The sequence below is a fragment of the Pantherophis guttatus genome, chromosome 4 (genome assembly GCF_059756535.1).
Source record: "Pantherophis guttatus breed Tessera chromosome 4, ASM5975653v1, whole genome shotgun sequence".
In the NCBI taxonomy this organism is placed as follows: Eukaryota; Metazoa; Chordata; class Lepidosauria; order Squamata; family Colubridae; genus Pantherophis; species Pantherophis guttatus.
The window spans coordinates 118,813,149-118,833,909 of record NC_142066.1 but is presented as its reverse complement, the minus strand read 5'-3'; the positions used below and the strand labels follow the sequence as shown (position 1 = coordinate 118,833,909).

The 20,761-nt window shown below is 38.4% G+C and overlaps 1 long non-coding RNA gene across 1 annotated transcript; it reads left to right on the top strand.

The window, feature by feature from the left end:
- The first annotated feature begins 9,895 nt into the window (after nt 1-9,895).
- Nucleotides 9,896-20,496, top strand: LOC117655060 (uncharacterized). Its single transcript, XR_004588526.1, has 3 exons — nt 9,896-9,977; nt 10,326-10,383; nt 20,423-20,496. It is a non-coding gene; the product is annotated as an uncharacterized LOC117655060 (long non-coding RNA).
- Nucleotides 20,497-20,761: the final 265 nt, after the last annotated feature.

Sequence of the window (20,761 nt, the reverse complement as noted above, 5' to 3'; positions counted from 1 at the left end):
ACTGGAGGTTGCCCAGAGCTAAAGATGCCACCTTTAATATACCAAACTGTCAAGAATTTGCTTTTTGTCATAAATGAAGCATGAGACTGTGCTTTAATTTTCTTCAGTGGCCTCTGTCAAGTAATAACCATAAATACTGTCCCAAATCATTAAGTCACAACCTGAAATGTGATCTTGCCCAGCTTCCAATCAGCCAGCCATCTGGAAGATGAAAGAATCCAACTTTGTAGTAACATTCTTAGCAGGCTGTTGTAGCGATATTAACCAGAGATTGATCTCTTTAACTAAAGGAAGTGGTATTGTCTGAGAGGTCGAAAACATTCCTTGAACACATACCATGCTACAAGCTTTTAAAATTTGGAAGTCTCAGTAGCTTTTTTATCTTCTTCAATGGGCACCAGGGATCCAGTCACTATAAGAGAAATAAACCAGGGATGGGTTCCACTTATCTTTACTACTAGTTTGCAGCAGGATTGCACGCTCTTCTGTGCATGTGCAGATCACCAATGATGACATTGTGCCAGGTGGGCAGAGCCTCCCGCCGGTTTTACTACCGATTCTATAGAACTGGGAGGAACCCACCATTGAAATAAACAATGCAGTTGTTAAGTGTCAAAATCCTACCTAGGCATAAATCTAGTTAAAATCTTTTCTAACTCAGAGATAATATGAATGATCATAATGATATATCGTGATTTTCCCCTATGATTGAAAGACATATTTCCACTATAGAAACATGTTTGTTTTACGGTAAATGATACAATCCTGCTTGTATCATAGCTGAAGGATTCCCGTTAGTCAAGAACCTCACAAAACATCTGAATTACAAGCAGACAAAAAAGAATGAATAAAACAAAGACAATTTGTAAAATATTCTTACTGTGTTCTTTTTTTCTTGGTGAGCTAATATACCAAATTTAAACTTCAGATGTAATAACTCTTACACTCTTCCTTTAAAACTATATGATATTTGAACATATTTTTAGAAATTTGCTTTCTCAGATTTTACATCTATGCAAAGTCATTTTTTTGTGTGTGATAAATGATGTAGATTAAAATTATTTTTGAGTACTAAACTGAAGTTATGATTAGTTCTAAAGTTCAGTTCACAAAACATTTGCTTTGGATGCCAGTTTTAATGATGGGGGTATCTTAAATCAAAGTGATAATCTCCACCATTATATTTCAGTGAGGAACATATCTTTACAGATCTTCACTTTTGAATTGTATGGGAGCATACTGAAAAATCAGAGGACTGACAAGATTCCAGATAGACCAAAACTAGGAAACAAGGTCTATTATTTATTTTGCAGGTTGGGGTGAAAGGTGAGCAAAAGGAACATTGTAATGAGTATATTAAAATCCTATGTTCTAAAAAGCATCACAGTTACAACAAAATATGACTTAGTACCTTACTGATCCAAAATTCAGGATCCCATCTTGATCTATACCCAGAAACAACCTATATTTTTTCCAATAACGTTTCAGTGATTGAAGCTAACCATCCACCTTATCCATTGTTTCTCCCTTTTTTGCTTTCAAAAATCTGCCAAATAAAGTTATTTTTCAGAGTTGAATAGAATTTGTACAAGCTCTGAACATATAGTACAACATGCTTCTCCAGCATGACACACTTCAATTGTGTTGGACTTCTAATGACATAATACCCAGCTATAATGATCAAGGCCTAGAGAATTTAGGAGCTGTAAGGCAATACAGCTGTTCAGAATCAAAATGAAAAAAGCTGTTATAAAGTGAAACCTTTTGTACGGTTATTTATACCAATTGATACATTTGGTCTAATGTTCTTCCAAAGTTTCAGATAACATGAGCTTGAAATTATAACTCCAAGATATCTAAGAGGATGTCAAATTGAAGAAGACAGGCCAACTCTGATAAACTAAGTTCACAAGTATTTTAGATACATTATTTTTCTGGAATTCTATGCAGATGCCAGGATTAAACAAGGAACCTTTTGCAGGGAAAACATGGTCTTTGCTAGATAGCTATATCCACTTGCATTTCAAAATCTCATAAATGTCAAGGCTTTCAATATATTTCCATAAATTTAGAATATCTTTTTCATGGTGTTTGCATCATTGCAAGTCAGGCCTCACATCCATATGACCCCATGTCATATTTCATTGGCAAGTAAGCTGATTTATTTCTACTCAGCTGTGCTTCAACAGGAAATGCTCTAAATCCAGATTTCCCATTCGTATGAAATCTAGCCTAAATCTACTCATTTGCTTCTGGGCTCTTGTCCTTCTTGCAGAGTTGAAGCTACTGTAAGGAAAGCCCACCAGGAAAACAACTCAACCCAACTTTTTCTGATATTTTCCACTATGAATCAAAAGTAATGTTTTCCTGGCTCTTTTGTACATCGTCAAAAATCCTTGTTCTGTTTCCCTGCTGCACTTCATTTCATTGTAGCCAAACACATTAACTCAAGAGTATCTGCTAGGCCTTATACTCTCTCCAGTGCCTACATGCCCAACACCTTGGTCAAGAATATTGGCCTTCATTGGACTGGGAAGAGATTAAGGTTTTTTTTTAAAAAAAGTTGTTGATGGAACAGTGAATTGAAGAAGCCTCTCTTTTTTTTTTAAAGGAAAGTAAGAAATTGATCAGAGTTAACAGAATAACAGAGTTGGAAAATCTTCATGTCCAACCCCTGCTCAAATAAGTGGCTGTCCACTCTCTTCTTAAAAAACCTCCATGTTGGAGCAGCACTCAATTTTCTCCCACTTTCTGATCCAGGAGGAGCAAAGAATAAATAAAGCATCAGATCATTACCATAGCCAAAGTGAAAGAAGGGGATATTTACATCACATCTTCTTTTTGCCTTAAATTGATCATTCCTGCAGATACATACCCAAAACTAGACAGACAGCTTCTACTGTTTAGAGCAGTCCTGACTAAAATGGTTAGGACTGTAGATAATCAAACTACTACCTCTGTTCAAACATCTAAATATTATACCTTATATCTTACGATCAAGAAATGTATTAGGTATTATCTAATTATATTTAATAATGAAATTAAATTAGGAATTGTACCTGGACTAACTACTCTACTCTTACTTACTTATTTACTTACTTACTTACTTATATCCCTCTTCCTCTTCTGAATTTCCCAACAACTTCCCGTGAAGTAAATTGGATAAGTTGAGCTGAGAGAGAATGATTGGCCCAAAGTCACCCAGCTGGGTTTCACACCTAAAATGGGACTAATACTCACAGACTCCTGCTTTTTAATCTGGTGCCTTAACCACTACACCAAACTGCTTCTCTTTTGGAATTATTCTCATTCTGAAGCCCTTCCTCGATATGTAAAAGATATAGCTTAATGTAGGTTAAACAGGTTAAAGGTTAAACCTTCAATATAAATAGGTTAATATAGGTTAAACCTTCAACCTAGATTAATATTTAACTGATTATGACATTTGATTATGGTATTTCTATTTATATAGCCAAACTCACATAGAATACATTTAAGATCCAGCAATTCTTTTGTCATTAATATATATTGCTTGCAATAAGTGATGTTTCAGCAACTATCACTTGGTTGTCAGTTCTGTTCATATTAAATCTTCTCTTTCTTCTTTATTTTCTTACTTTGAAAGAACATGAAAAGAAATCAATATGACTTTTGTGTGTGCATGAATTCATCAGTCACATGTATTCAATCTATGGATAGATTTTAAATGAATTTACCTTATGAACATATTTTACAGGAATAGTTAATTGAATCAAGATTGACTTGAATTAATATAATTTTCTTCTATTGAAAATGCTCTCATTTCTTCAGTTCTCTCCTGATTGGATTAATTCTTCACCAGTGAGTAAACAGGAAGTCTACAATGATTTCCTAGTATACCTCATTACTTAGTTCAATCAACCAACCAAACCAGTTTCTATGGCTTAACTTGCCAGAAGAAATAAAATCAGTCTTGCTGGCTAGCCATCTTTATTTTGTTAACTTGAAAGCTAAATTGACATTACAAATAAGCTCATTGATAAGGACTATCAATCAATTGGGCAACTGACAGTTTCAGATTTTTTTTTAGGTTCAGTTAGCTGACAGTACAAAGAAAAGGGGGGTGGGAAATATCATGTATACAGTAACCAGAGCTTTGTGCTTGCCAACTGGAAGAAGCTTCTCACATCATGATGTTGGGCAGGGCTTGAATATTAGCCAAAGGAATCACAGCATATTAAAAGTTGAATGTAATTTATAATATTAAAATCATGTATTATGATAATAATAATAATAATAATAATAATAATAACAACAACAACAACAACAACAACAACAACAACAACAACAATTTTATTTCTATACCGTCCTTCTCCTGAAGGACTCAGGCGGTGTACAGCCTATTTAAAAACACAAGACAAAACAGCAGTTAAAAATTAAAATGATTAAATAGAGTTAGCTCAATTTAAAACCCCAGAATTTTAAAATACCCCAATTTAAAATTATTATGTTGATAGCCCGGCCTGGCGGAACAACAGGATCTTCAGTGCGCAGCGAAACACCCGGAGGTCGGAGATCTTACGTATTTCCGGGGGCAGTTCATTCCACAGGGCTGGGGCTCCCACAGAGAAGGCCCTCCCCCTGGGTGTCACCAGCCGACATAACTTGGCCGATAGCACCCTGAGGAGACCCTCTCTGTGGGAGCGGACTGACCGGTGGGAGGCTATTGGTGGCAGAAGACGGTCTCGAAGGTACCCAGGTCCTATGCCATGGAGCGCTTTAAAGGTGGTAACCAACACCTTGAATCGCACCCGGAAGACCACTGGGAGCCAGTGCAGCTCACGCAGGAGGGGTGTCACATGGGCACAACGAGTTGCGCCCATAACCACCTGCGCGGCCGCATTCTGGACCAGTTGGAGCCTCCGAGTGCTCTTCAAAGGGAGCCCCATGTAGAGAGCATTACAATAGTCCAACCGGGAGGTAACAAGGGCATGAGTGACCGTGCGCAGGGCGTCCCGGTCCAGAAAGGGCTGCAACTGGTGGATCAGGCGAACCTGATAAAAGGCCCCCCTGGCCACGGCCGTCATATGCTCTTCTAAAGACAGTCGTGCGTCCAGGAGGACACCCAGATTGCGAGCCCTCTCTGTGGGGGGGCAAAGATTCACCCCCAATAGTCAGCGATGGCACCTGCTGACTATATCAGGGCGCCGGAAGCCACAGCCACTCAGTCTTGGAGGGGTTGAGTCTGAGCCTGTTCCTGCCCATCCAGACCCGCACCGCCTCCAGGCAGCGAGACATCACATCAAGGGCATCGTTGGGGTGGTCTGGGGTGGAGTTGTACAGCTGAGTATCATCAGTGTACAGATGACACTTCACCCCAAAACCACGGATGATCTCGCCCAGTGGCTTCACATAAATGTTGAACAGGAGGGGCGAGAGAACTGACCCTTGTGGCACTCCCCATGTGAGACACCTCGAGGTCGACCTCTGCCCTCCTGCCAACACAAACTGCGAGCGGTCGGAGAGGAAGGAGGAGAACCACCGCAAAATGGTGCCCCCTATTCCTAACCCCCTCAACCACTGCAGCATGATACCATGGTCGATGGTATCAAAAGCCGCTGAGAAATCTAATAGGACTAGGACAGAGGAACAACCCCTGTCCTGAGCCCTCCAGAGATCATCCACCAATGCGACCAATGCCGTTTCTGTGCTGTACCCCTGCCTGAAGCCCGACTGGCATGGGTCCAGATAGATAGCTTCATCCAGGTGCCGGGGAAGTTGTCGTGCCACCACGCTCTCAACAACCTTCGCTACAAAACGAAGGTTGGAGACTGGACGATAGTTGGCTAATTCAGCCAGGTCCAGGGAAGGCTTCTTGAGGAGGGGCCTCACTACCGCCTCTTTCAAGGCAGCAGGAAAGGCACCTTCACTCAGAGAAGCACTTATAATTCCCTGGAGCCAGCCTCGTGTAACCTCCCGGGAGGCCAGTACCAACCAGGAGGGACACGGTTCCAATAAACACGTGGCGGCACTAATCTTACCCAGAACCCTGTCCACATCCTCGGGAGTCACAGGATCAAACTCCTCCCAGATAACATTCTCAAGACCTGCCCTCGTCTCCTCCCGTGGACTCATCCAATCGGAGTCCAAGCCATCCCGAATCCGAGCGACTTTATCATGCAGGAATTGCACAAAATCCTCAGCACAACCCTGCAAGGGATCTTCCCGCACTCCCCCCTGAAGAAGGGAGTGGGTCACCCTGAAGAGGGCGGCTGGGCGGTTCTCTGCAGATGCGATAAGAGTGGAAAAATGGTTAGATTTTGCCACTTTTATTGCCACTAGGTAGGTCTTGATATAAGACCTCACCTGTGTCCAGTCGGAATCGGATTGACTAGTCCTCCAAATGCTCTCTAGGCATCTTTTCTGATGCTTCATCTCTCTCAGCTCCTTAGAGAACCAAGGAGCCAATTGAGATCGGCATCGGGTCAGAGGCCGCAAAGTCACAACGTGGTCCAAAGCTCCAGTGGCCGCCCTTTCCCAGGCGGCCACCAGCTCTTCAGTCGAGTTGTGTGTTAGAGTCTCAGGAAATGGCCCAAGCTCCGTCAGGAACCTTTCGGGGTCCATCAGGCGCCTGGGATGGAACCATCTGGTCGGTTCCGTCTCCCTGCAGCGGGGGAAGGTGGTAGGAAAGTTTAAGTGGAGGAGCGAATGATCTGTCCATGACAAGGGTTTGATATCTAGGTCCCCTCTACCAAGATCATTCAACCACTGACCAGAGATAAAAATCAAGTCCAGAGTGTGTCCCCCTATGTGAGTGGGGCCTTGAACTAACTGGGTCAGGTCATGGCCATCATGGAAGCCATGAACTCCCGAGCCACCTCTGACGCCTCACCCGCAGATGGAAGGTTGAAATCCCCCATGACAATAAGTCTGGGGGTATCAACTGCCACCCCGGCAATGACATCGAGTAGCTTAGGCAGGGTTGCTGCCACGTGGCAGGGAGCCAGGTACGTAGTCAGCAAACCCATCTGCACCCCACGGCCCCATTTCGCACAAAGGGACTCACATCCGGCTATCTGAGGAACAGTGGTCTCCCTCAGACAAAGACTCTCCCTAATAATGACCGCCACTCCCCCACCCCTCCCCTGGGCCCTTGGCTGATGAAATGCACAGAAACCTGGTGGGCACATCTCAACGAGGGGGACCCCCCCCTCTTGGCCCAACCAGGTCTCCGTAATACCTGCCAGGTCTGCACCCCCCTCCAAAATAAGATCACAAATGAGGGGGGCTTTATTAACCGCCGACCTGGCATTACACAACATCAGCCGCGGACCCTGGGCCTGAGACTCTGAACAGCCCAGGACACGAGTCACGCATTGGGGGCTGGAGTGCGCAATCGCTCGGAGACAGCGCATGCGCACCCCCAACACATGATATGACCCCCTGCACCCATCATACCTGCCCCTCCCACTCATTATTTCAATTACACAGCCCTTCCTGTTGTCCCGCTGCTCCCCAGTTAAATTTCCTTTCGCGACCCCTTTGCTGCAGCTAATCAACCTATCATTCCGCTCAGTCGCTATCTGGACCCCCCCAGGTCTGCTTTTATAACCCCCTCCCTCCCTCCCGGGTCCCCTTAAAATTTTCCTTAAAAAATTAGCTAAAAAACCCCTCAACCCCCTCTTCGCTGCATGCCATCTCTTGGGGTTCCAAAGCCCATCATCAAGATAGGCCCTCGATAACGTGGAGGGCCAGGCCTGCGAGAGGGGGGAGTCTCACAGCGCAAGAAGGTCAGTTGTAAAATACATCCAGTATAGGCCCAAGCTTTGGGATGGTGATAAATATGGCTAGGGAGTCCGCCATGCTGGTATAAAAGGGGGACGCAATCCTGGGTGTAACTGGAAATTCAAGAGTCTCAAACAAGTCCCCACTGTCCTCTCACTACAGTGGGTAGGAATCCTGGCATATCGACCAACCGGAGGTAGGCCTCCAACAGCCACCCTCTCACGGTGGTTGGCCCCACTTGGCCAAGGAGCAGATGAAATGGCCCCACCGGTGATGAAAATGCAGTTCTGAACCAGTTCCTTCAGTACATCCCCAGTTGCCCCGCTCTATGCGGTAAGTGAACAAAGATAGTTAAGATGGTAGATAGATAAATAATGCCAGTCGTAGGCCCAGGGAAAGTCAGTTCATGTTTTCTCAGGCCAATAAACATGCCTTGGAAGGGTATCATCGTCGGTCGCTGCTGCCTGGCCACCGGCTATCCTCTCAGCCAGCTGTTGCACCGCTGTCCATGGCTTTGTCAGCGCCCCCATAGGAATCGACCGGGCGCCGCCCCCGCCCCCGCCAGCACCCGCGTCCATCCACCGTTGTCCTCGCCCCTGTGAGGCTTCCGGCTCCGACGGAGAGAAGGTCGCCCATGCTGCCGCCAATGCCGGTGACGCCCACGCCCATGCCGCCGCAGCCAATGCCGGCGCCGCCTCAGCTATTGCCGGAGCCGACATTACTTCAATTGCCGGCATCATAGCTCCTCAGCTGATCTTCTCACTGGAAAGCCTCAGGAAAATAGCCGGGCCAGCTAACAAGCAGGCGACGAGCAAGTTGTTAGTGCCGCTGCCGTCGCCCCCCATAAAGCCACCACAGCCGCCGCACTTCAATGCCGCCCCACCATTAGCGTCGTGGATTTCGAGAGTGTTACAACACTCTCCTGGCTGGCATAATGTTCTTCTTACTGGGGTGGTGGCCATAGATGGTCAAAACGGCCCCGTGGCTCCCAAAATCCGCCCGATATCGCCCATCCCTCCGCAGAGCTTCAGGGCACAACCGCCATCTTAGGCATGCGCAGAGAAAAGCCAGTTAAAGCTGGATGGAAAGCAATGTAGCAACAACATGTTCTTGGGATGCAATCAAGTTTAATTTTAATTTTTAATTTTTTTACTATACTATGGTTAAAATGAACCATTTCTTTTTTTTTAAAATACACATACACATACAAGTACATATAAAACAATACACAACATTAAAAACATTTAAGTATAATGTCTGATTTCTTACGACATTGGTGACATATATTCCTCTCTATATACATTCTTCTCTCGCCTTATATAACGATATTATTTTTATTAAAATTTAGTTATTCATTGTTATGTCTCATTTGGTACAGAATTTTGTTTCACTCTTTTAGGATCCTCTTTTTGTTTGGTGTTCCTTGTCTCCAGCCATTGATACCACTTTTGCCAAACCAGATAGTAGCCAGGTTCTTCCTTTTCTTGGATTTCCTTGGTGAGTTTGTCCATCTCAGCACATTCCATGACTTTGGATATTATTTTGTCTTGTGTTGGGACTTCTGCCAGTTTCCAATGTTGTGCATACATGATCCTTGCTGCAGTCAGAATGTGTGTAATTAAATATATTGTTTCTTTTTCATAGTTATGTGTGAATATACCTAATAAGTATGTTTCCGGTTTTAATGGTATTTTTTGTGTGGTTATTTCTTCCAATTGGGTTTTGATATTATTCCAGAATTGTTTGGCTTTGGGGCATAACCACCACATGTGGTAGTACATCTCCTTTTGTGCTTTGCATTTCCAACAGAGTGAGGAAACACTTTCGAAATCCGTGCAATCAAGTTTAAAGCAGCATGATTTCCTGCCAACTGCCAACTCCATAGGCAAGCACAACATATGCATTTATAAGCAATCTAGAACCTTTTTCAAATATGATCATGAAAAGAAAGCTTTTCAGAAGAATTAGTATTGAAATAAAATATTGGAAATGTTTAGTTTAGAAAACAACTGAGGGAGGAACTAGACAAAACAAATGTATATAATGATTCACAGTATTAAGAAAATGGATGAAAAGCATTTTTTTCCTTTTTCTAGAATACTAATGTTAAGAATCATGAAGGTAAATAATAAGAGATTCAGAACTGAACATCAACAGACAAAAATAATCCTTCATGTCTGGCAAAATTCAGCTATGGATTTTTCTTTCTCAAGGTAACAAGATTGTGATCACCAACCTGCAGTTTTAAAAGATAACAAGGCAAATTCACAGAGGACAAAGTCGCTAATAGTACCGATGGTTATATACTCCCTAGAAAATGAATAATCCTATTTCTGATTAATTGATGCTAGGAATACTAGTGTAGCAGAAGGATGTTACATTTAGCTTTCATTTGTGGGACTTTTAAAGATGAGTGATGAGATTAGATAAATTTTTGATCCATCAGTGTTCTTCTTACATTCTTATTCTTCTTATTGGAATATACAAGCATAGATACCAAAATGTTATGGAGCCAGATGCAAGAAAAAGAATGGATATGTGCATTATTTTTCACACCACAGTTCTGCAAATATCTGTTCAGAAGAGAGCTCCACCTATTTCAACAGGATATACTTTCAGGTAAGGATATCTATGTCAGAGGTAATTAGCCCCGTTATCTTCCTGGGGTAATTGCTTGGATCGTGGCATTCTCCTTGTGTATACTTTTGATAAAATAAGACCGGAATACATCTTCCAATAAACTCATATTTATTGTAAAGAAAAATAAAACATCTAACTATCTAAAATTAATTGTTACATTTTTATAAAGTTCATGCCGGCCACCTCTCTGTGGTCGGACTTCTTGGCAAGAGAAGAAAGAAAAAGTGAAGTAGAAAGAAAGGAATGCGGATACACGTAATTAGCTTACTGATAACAAAAGTTGGCAAGCTACGGAAAGTCTGACAGTCCAGAAATAATGAGCTCTGCTGGTAAATACAAAAACACAGTGACAATCTAAAATTCCTCTTTTGTTTCTTAAAAAAATCTTTAAACTTTCCATTATCATTTAATTATAATGTATCCTGATCAGTACCTGACCTAGATCTTTCTCACATGTATTTACCAGTGTCAAATGGAGTACAAAAAGCATGTTCTCTTTCACTGAACTTCACTCCTTCCCTTAAATAATCCTTTATTTTCAGGAGTCATTTAAAAGAATCCATAATTGGTTTTAGGCTTTAAATTGAAAAATGTTCCCCCATTTCTACAGCACACTACCGTACTGACATTGTTCTGATACACAGCTTTATATTTATGTTAAGAGTGAAAATGTTTTGAGGATAAGTCTGTTTTGCAATCCACAAACCTATTGCCAAATTGTTGGGAACTAGATCCTGAATCTGTGCTTTGCTAATCTTTTGAAAATTTCTTTGTAATTGTTCTCTTGAAATGATTACACACAACCAAAGAAGGAATACAGAGATTTATATTCATCCATGAGGCAATCTAAACACAAATGACAATTGTATTTAGGAATAACACTTGTGTTTGGAGAATAAGAAATGTAACAATTTCCGTTTTACAATTCGAATAGTATAGATAGTGGTTTTCCAACCATAATATGACAAGGTGTCTTTGAAAAATTCCATCATTTTGTAGTAAAACAAAGGATAATTTTCTCCAGTTAAAAACCATTTGTTTATAGAAGTATTCCCTTTTAACTTTATCTAATTCTTATTGAAAAACTTGTTTTCTTTTTAAATGGTGCAATTTTCATTTGGTTAAAGCAAAAATCACAATAGTATTCACATTACTGAAGCTTTCTGCTTTTCATGATACACTAATGAAGTCATTAAATTACAAGGTCAGAGGCCCCAATTCACAGAGAATAATACTGGTTTATTATTTCTAATCTTATTAAGCTTGAAAATGGTCTTGAGATGTAATGTCAACTCGTAATGGCTGAAGTATTGATTATATTAACCTTGAGCTCATGGATAATTCACAGACCCATTTCATTTAATACCTATAATTTTTAAATTGATCTGATCCAAAAGGCAAACAATCCTAAATTATATTTATAAATAATGTAAATTTATTGATTATACAGTGATATTTTCCTGAATTCCTTAGAAAACTGTTTTGCACAACTACTTAAAAAAATGAAAGAAACCAGCATTTTTAGAAAAAGGTGTTTTATTGATCTGATAGCATTCTAATGTAACATTTCATATTGGGAAATACATCTCAGACTCTCATAAATGACTTTCATACTGGAAAATGCAGCAAGCCCTTATAAAGAAATATATTACCATATGATATTGTCTATTGATGAATAATTACAGTATTTCCCCAAAAGGAAGATAACATTTTCCCAAAAATAATTAACTTTGTGTTGGGGTTGTCTGATATATGCAGAATAGACTACTTAAAGATAGCAGATGCTATTAATATAGATGGTCTACACTATCTTTGCCCTTCAGATATATTCTTTAGTCAGCTGTAAAAATGGTTTCAGTTACAGCAGCTACCAAGGGAAAATCTGGTGATTACACAGGAATTGGTGGTCTGTGTTTCCTTTTGAGGCAGTCAGGGTAATCTAAAATTAAAGGCCATTTTCCTTTCATCTAAGTACAATCCATTTCACTTCTACAATCCTCTAAATCTATGTATAAAAATACCATGTTGAAAAGACCACCCCCTCCATTGTGTACATTCTAATTGATGTTTTCAGGGATTGGTAAACTACAGAATGAGGCTGTATACAGGCCTCACCTTTATTCCAATCTGGTTTCAAAATTCCTTTCAAAAATGAATGTAGTCTTTCTTAACACCTGCTTTTAGAGGAGGAAAAGAAAGCCAAATGAGAAAGTGTCAGTAAGAGATTAAGGATAGGTGTAATGATTCCCTAGAGTCTAAATATGACATCTTAACTGCTATGCTACATTGGTTCTTCTTTTCCTTCTAGGGAATATGCTACATGATGGCATAGTATCATTCTTAAAATACTTTGGGAAAACAAAGGAAAAATAAATCATTTATAAACAAAATAAAAATCCAACAGTGATGATGGTAAAAAACTATGGGATGCTTACTCCCCCAAGCAACTATTGCTATGTCTCCTTATTGCTTAGGTAAATGCAAAAACTTCAAGCCATCTATAGAATTTCATTGTAACATTTTTCCCTTAACCTGTCTTTCTCTTTCATTCTTTTATTGCTCATTTATTCTCAAAATATTGTAGACTCTTAGTGCCATATTACTTTGAGGAGCAGAAAACTGGAGTGCATCCACACATTATTTTTCTGCCATTTGTCCACATGGCACCTTTCACATTACATTCACTCAAGTCATGAAGAAAATATGATATCTTCATCCATTTTTCTGTATGAATGGTAAAACAGATGTGGAGAATGATTGTAAATGAGAAACATCTGGGAAACAACTTTCTGCCAATCTTCTTCCCATACAACCACCATTTTGGTCACTTCTGTCCCAGAGGTGATGAACTGGTGTCTGGGTTTTAACGCTTTAAATAAAGTCGGTATAGAATTTCCTGATTAAATATTCACACATATTAAATCTTCCTTTTGTGCATTAAAATTGCACAACAGAGAAAACAGTTCTTTTTCTTTACTTGAAATTTTGTCTTCAAGAAAGAAAAGTACTTACTTAATATATACTGTTCAAGTATTGCCACAGGGGTACATGTTTATCACTGCATTCAATATCTGAACTAGAACTGAACTATCTGAAACAAGGATCGTGACTATACAGTATATTTTTCTTTGAGAAAGAAATTAGAAATATTCATAAAAAATCTCTGCCTTGAATTTTTAAAATTGTACAAATGAATCCTGAGTTCTTACTATTGCTTTTGCTAAATCCAATGGCATTGATTGGAATAATGTTATTTTTATAAAATTGTGCACAAACATTTTTGGCAATAAAATTATTGCAACAGTAAATTAAATAACAACAGGTTTGCAAACATAAGTTATCTCTCTGATGCAGCTCTTCTTTATAATAAATCTGATCCTGTAACCTGTCTTTTCATGAAAACCATATTTCCTATGATCAAACCACAGGTATCAGAATTATCACTAACAAATTAAAAGTGAAAATGAAAAGAATAAAGATGATACTTTTTTTACAGAAGTGTTGGTCTTTTTAGCTGATTTTCTAAATATACTGGGATTTCAGGGAAAAATGATTCTTTTGTTTATTCTTCTGTCACTGTGGCTTTGATAGCAAGGTGGAACATGGTCAACTGAAAACAAAAAATGTGCATCGAACTACAGAACCAACGTTTCAAGTACTTCATTGAAAATTATTTCCTAAAGGAATATTTATTACCTTAGAGGACATGTGTAGGCAGACCATATTATTTAGAGACCTGTAATACCAAAGTAATGATCACAATAAATCAGAGTTCATTACAATGTAAGGGAAGGCTGGATCAGGGTTTGCAAGTAGGTAATGTGACCTAATTTATTATCACAACATTATTTTATACTCATTTGTCCTGTGGAGAGAGGGAACTGGACTGAGGGTATTTAATTCATCCAACTTTCTGCAGCACTCTGACTTCACTTCGTAAATTCAGGCTTATAAAGCTGTTTTGCAATTCTGAAACCATATAGGGTGGAATGATTTCAACATAGATATTTTTAAAGGAAGAATTAACCAAACTAGCCCTGTAACCACATGCATTAATTTCTGAGGTGCATTAATTTCTGAAGTGATTTTCAAGGAATCATCTTTGATCTCTGTTATTTGCAGGATTGCAATTTATCTTGAAAGTTGTTCAGCTATGTTTTATTTCAATGATTCAAGTGCCATATCATTTCAACAATTATAGATGTGTCAAAATAGGATATATTATGAGCTTCTATATGCTTGTCATTTTGTCTTCCTTTCTTAATTCCCACTAATATAAAAGTAATTATAATTGTTTGTATAGCTATTTTCCATAGTTGCATATTTAATTTAATTTAACGTTCTATAATGTAATTTGTTCAATTTTAATGCCACTCAACTCTGGTCAACTCATAAAAATAACATAATATAAATAAGAGACAAATAGAAAAATAAATAAATGACCAAAACAACTATAAGGACTAAAGTATTATTACATGATAGCAATCAACCAATAAGCAAACATCAAAAACAAGGGAATCCCATCCATTTATCACTAGGCCTAATAGAATAGCAATGTTTTCAAGGCCTTTTAAAATATCAAGGTGGGACCTCATTGCCAAATCACATTTTTTGGAAACTTCATTTTGAGATTATATTGTTTAAGTAACTTTATCAAAGATGATAGGAAAAAACTGAAAAATGTTATTTAACATGTAAGGATATAGACCAGTGATAGCTAACCTTTTCTGGACCAAGAATCCAAAGTGCACGCGCACACACGCAATTGCGTCCGAACCCCCAAAATGCAATACGTGTGCGGCCCCCTGCATCCACCCCGAACCCAAGGATGCGTAATCCTGCCACACACACCCCAAACCTCGTGCATGCATGTGCAGCCCCCCACATGCACTCCGCCCCCCTGCACATGCACAGTAGAAACCCAAAGACCAGCTGGCTGGCGGGAGGTGCACACGCATGCACAGCGGAGGTGAATTGGGGCAACTGCTCATGTGCCATCAGAAAGGGTGCTGCATGCTACCTCTGGCACGTGTGCCATAGGTTCACCATCACGGATATAGACACATCTTAAAATATGTTTTCCATATGTATTTTACTCACAACAAACAATTCCACTTTTTCTTTTCATTGGTTAATTACAGGACAAATTCAGAAATGTGCAAATTTCAATTGATAACAAAGTTTCAGCTTTGAGCTTCCCATGATGATGCCTCTTATTGTGGGCGTAGGCCAGTATGTCATATGAGGAGGACTTCACTGTATGATTTAAGATGCTAATACTGTAAAGAAAAGTGTTTAACAAGTCAGATTATCCACAAACTGCTGCAACCTGAATAGAAAATACTTTTGATTTGATAGAGGAAAACACAGTTTTTCCCCTGAGACCACTAGCTGCACATCTGGCTCCAAATAGGGATAATAACTACCCAAGTATGTATAGTAAATGTATTTTCCACACAGACATTGGCTGCTAGAACTATGTTATAATGAGCAATAACTACACTCATATCTCTGGATGATTTAGTGCAGTTCCTCCTAATAATGACTGATAAGGGCATAGATATTGGAGATTAGCACAGAACTAACAGATGTTCTGAAAAATCAAACTACCTGCTCGTCAGTTATCTGTAAAATACTTTTATTAGCAATAAGTAGTTGAGGTCAAACCAGAAGTAAGACTGAGGAAAGGCAGAAAATTTTGCTGAAGCATCACTTTGATTTTGGAATATGGTGAAATATCTCTTTTGGTAAGGAAATAGTTGTTCCAATGATCTGTTTTATTTGATCATACATAATAAAGAGCAATATAAAAAGTGTCTATTCTGAATCAACAAGTGCAATTATTTTTTAAAATGGTAATGTATGGAATATCACTCCTTTCCTGTAACTTCATGTATTACCTCAGTTGCTGGTTAAGAAAAAGAAAAAAAAATTGTCTACACAATTTAAATGACAATACTTGCTATTATAATTTTCTTTTGCCCTTGAAATTGCACTCTATAATTTTTGAAAGTTAGCTAGATCATAGATGAATACATACTTATAACTGAAAAGTTAGCATGGAATGCCTTTTCATTTTGTCCCATTCCAATCCATAAATAATAAAGGAGGGTATTGTCTGTTTAGTTGTTTTAAGAGGATATGAAATTGTAGTTATTGAAATGACAAACATTGGCAAGGTTCCTAACTAGCAATTTAGATCACACATTATATGTATATCTGCTTTTCTTCTACAAATTCAGGGACTTCAGGTAAGAAATAATGAACTCAAGATAACTCTACCAAAAGAGACTACCCACAAGTGCTCTAGATAGTTGCTCCTCATACGACATCACAAGACAGCAGTCCCTGGTAGATTACGACCTCTGGGAGATGAGGGAGTAGCTATTTTGCTCAAACCATGGTTGGCGCCTTTAAAAAGCACTGGGTTCTCCTATTCTTTTCTAATTCTAATTCTATTTCTAATTATTTGTGGAAATTGCTTGCTGACGGTTTTTCATTTATTAGAAATCTCTAGATTGACAACCCTAACCTTTAGAAAAGAGGTTTCAAATAAAAGTTTAAGGATTTAAAAGTGTTGCTGTTGTTTTTTAGTAAATAGCAAAGGAGTGATTCAACCTTTGGTTTTAGAAAGTTACCAACTGACTAGGGGCACAGATACATTTAAAATAGGATTTTTGAATTAATTATAAGAATCATTCCTGTGGGAAAATACTTTTGTTTGAATTCTTTTTTTTTTTTTAATGATAGTGGGACTTTGAAGATTAGACCCTAGAGGAAGTTAGGAGGAACTAAAGATTATAATTAAAGGAGAAGAACACTTAAATTTGACTTACAAATATAAAATAAAGCAAAATATTTTAGTATTTGACATATAAAGATTATTTTTGAAGAATGGATCCAAAAGTTAATTTTAAGAATGTCTGCTTCTAAAGACAGACTTTATGAGAGGAATGAGTTTTACCTGACAACATTAAGACTGATTTGAAAGGGGGTTTAAAAATAAAAGCAAGAATGATACAGAAGAAGATGTTACACTGGAAATACAAAAGAAACTGGCCTGAAAGAAATGAAAAGAAATCAAATTCTAGGAGGTTATTTGAATGGACCAAAAATCAAGATTGTTAAAAGTAAATGGAAAGATTTTAAAGTTGGTTTATTTGATCAAGATTAAAGTAGATACGCTGTTAACCCATAATAGATTTTGCTGATATTAGAACTAAAATGATGAGGCTTTAAAAAGTAGGATATTATAAGAAGAGATATTTATTACATTTTAAAAGGAGATAAGTTACTAAAATTGTTTATATTTGTTGTAATGAAGGGAAAGTCATTTCTTTCTTTATATCTATTTTCTTTACTACATTCTTATTTTTTCTATTTTTTATCTATCTCTATGTTTCTTTCCTTTTATTAGTTTGCATTAGTTTTTATTGTTGCAATTTAAATTTTTAATTAAAATTACTGTTAAAATAGTAATAAATTCAGGCTGGTAGATCCTCTTATTTTATTTCTACAACATATTCATGTAAAGTGAGTTGTGCTGAGAGAATGATCCCAATCTAAATCCAATATAATTGCTAGCCCTCATTGGTTCTCAGAAGACAGTTGTATTGGAGAATGAATTATTTGGGAAATCAAAATGATAACCACTAGGGCAGAATATATCTATAAGTAGCTATATCTATAAATTATGAATGGAACAAGAAAATCAATGAGAATGATGAAAAACACTGAAAGGCAGTGGTGGGATTCAGCCAGTTCGCACCTATTCGGTAGAACCGGTTGTTAACTTTCTAAGCATTTTAGAGGTTGGAAGAAATCTTATTTTGTTTTTTCCCACTTTACAAGGCTAATCTGTAAGGAAGGCAGGAAGTAAACATTCTGGTGTTGTTTCTAGCCTAATCTTTATTGCCCTGCTTACAGAAACTGCCTCTCTGGTTAACGCTTATTATATTGTAACAGCTAAGGCAAAGCGCTCATCAACGTGAGTGACATTGAGTTCGTCATGCCCACACAGTCACATGACCGCCGAGCCACGCCTACCCAGGTGGTCATTAGGGCAGAGAACTGGTTGTTAAATTATTGAATCCCACCACTGCGGAAAGGTATGTCCCTAAAATAATTTTGAGAAAATCTTAGGGCCTTTTTTTAAAAAAAAGAATGACATGAAGTGGAAGGGGAAGATTTCCAAATCTTGAGTCTAAGAGACAAATAAGAAATATAATGAGTTGGAATACACTTTGCTTTGGGTAAGTTTGAAAACAGACTTTAAAACAACCATCGGGGTGGGTTGTATATTTTGTTATTCCATCAGCACCCAGCAAAACAAGCCAATTCTTTATAATCTGTCATAAATGGGACTTTATAAAATGTGGCCTAGTAATTTACAACTTCCCAACATTCTTACAATCCAGCTGAGTTAGAGGAGGGGTCTGCTTTGATGCTCATGAAAATGCATCATTTTCATTGCTTTCAGAATAGTTTAGAAACTTTTACAACAAGACCCTACAAATGAAATCTCTTGTTAGCCAAATTAACTATCAAGGTTGGCTGCGGACACCTCTTAGAAGGTGACAGCTTCTGGTTGTTGTTAGTCTATAGCAAATTGAGACACTGTAGTGTTTTTATCAGGTACTCGAATAAAGTCTCTTTTTTAAAGCAAAGAAAAAAATGCTGGAGCCCCACCGTCTCATTTTTAACAAGGACCAGCTGAGAAATGAATGCAAGCTGCACACAAACCATCTTATGTCTGCCAATTCATTTCCTGGCCCTGAAAATTGAAGTAGGGGGGGAACCTCTCCAGTTTCCTCTTAACAGGCCAAACATGGCAAAGCACCAAGGGAATTCTGAATGGAATCAATTGCACTTGTTACTGAGTTTTCTTTATTCTTCTATTACCAAGGCCTGGATATTCAGCTGCAAACTATTACAATGAAGAGTTACTGACTAATGGTTTCCAGATTGCTCTATGAGGGGGCATTAATTGGAAGGGACAACTTAAGAGTTTAGGCCGTGTAAATGCATTTCTTATTCTGTCAGACTGAGAAATTTCAGCATGCAAGAGGCTGAAATACTCAGAACAGATAAAGACTTCATAGTAGCAATTTAAATAAACATTTGGTAACAGGGGTTATGTTGATGGGATCAAGAATAATTAAAGTATCAGGTTGGGTTGCTGTTTTTTAATGACATAAAAATTTATAACAGTAATCTGAGGTTGGCTCTCCAGGAAGTGTGAAACTCAATTTACACTAGATCAAAACTTGATTTAGCATTTATCAGCCTGACTCAGGTCCTGCTGATCTATAGGTAAATCTGCCTCTCATTGCAGCTAACAGGAAATGATCCCAGGCCAGTTTTCGTACTGTACATTCTATGCTTAGGACACCTTTCAAAAGCAATTCCTTTGACAGAATATAGGGACTTGATTGTCTGAGCAAATGCCATGTTGCTTGATTCACTCCACATTTTTCAGTTGTGAATCCTATTCTCAAGCATTGCAGTTAAATAATTTCTTGAAAAGTAAATTAAATATTAGACAGTATCCATTCACACAAAACATCCAGTAACAAAGTATAGGTCGGAGAAGTTTTTTGGGGATTTGAACAAAATGGGGTATGAACAGCACACATAAGCTTTATTTAAAACCTGATCAAGTAAGAAATAAAAAAATGTCCAGGATATCCTTACTTTTGTTAACAATAAGATCTGAAGCTGGGTTTCAAACCTAGCTAATCTTCCGATCTATAAAGCTCTGAATACTTTCTTTTGAGCATATTAACAAACTATATGCAGAAACTACCATATATCCAGTCTTTTATATTGACTGTGTAAAGCTTTAAATTAGAAAATACATAGATTTTGTATGGTAGGATTACCTTCATACTTGCTACAAACTATTAATGCTCAGGTGTGCATTCAGGTGAACACAGAGCTAAAGTTTTTCCTTTGGTTTGTCGACTTGGATTAGGTATGGATCCATATATATTAACACTATACTGTATTGTTTTTCTAGGGACAAGTAAAGTCAAACCACATGTTTGTCTAAAACTTAGTATGGGGCCCCTCATTTGAACTTGGACCGTGAATGCAGAGGTGAGTCTAATCTTTGCCATCATACTATGGGTGCAATCAAACATTTCAATTTCAAGTGGTTTCTTTTTCAGAAAGTGAAAAGAGACATCAAGAGTTCCAAAACAGACATCCATCAGCACTCAATAATACAACTTAAAATCCCAAGCTGTATATTCAACTGAAAGCAATGAAGTACAGATCAACACAGAGATTGGTAGTCACAAGCACTTTGATTGAGAGGACCCTCATTTGTTTCTTTTAGTTATTATATTAAACAAAT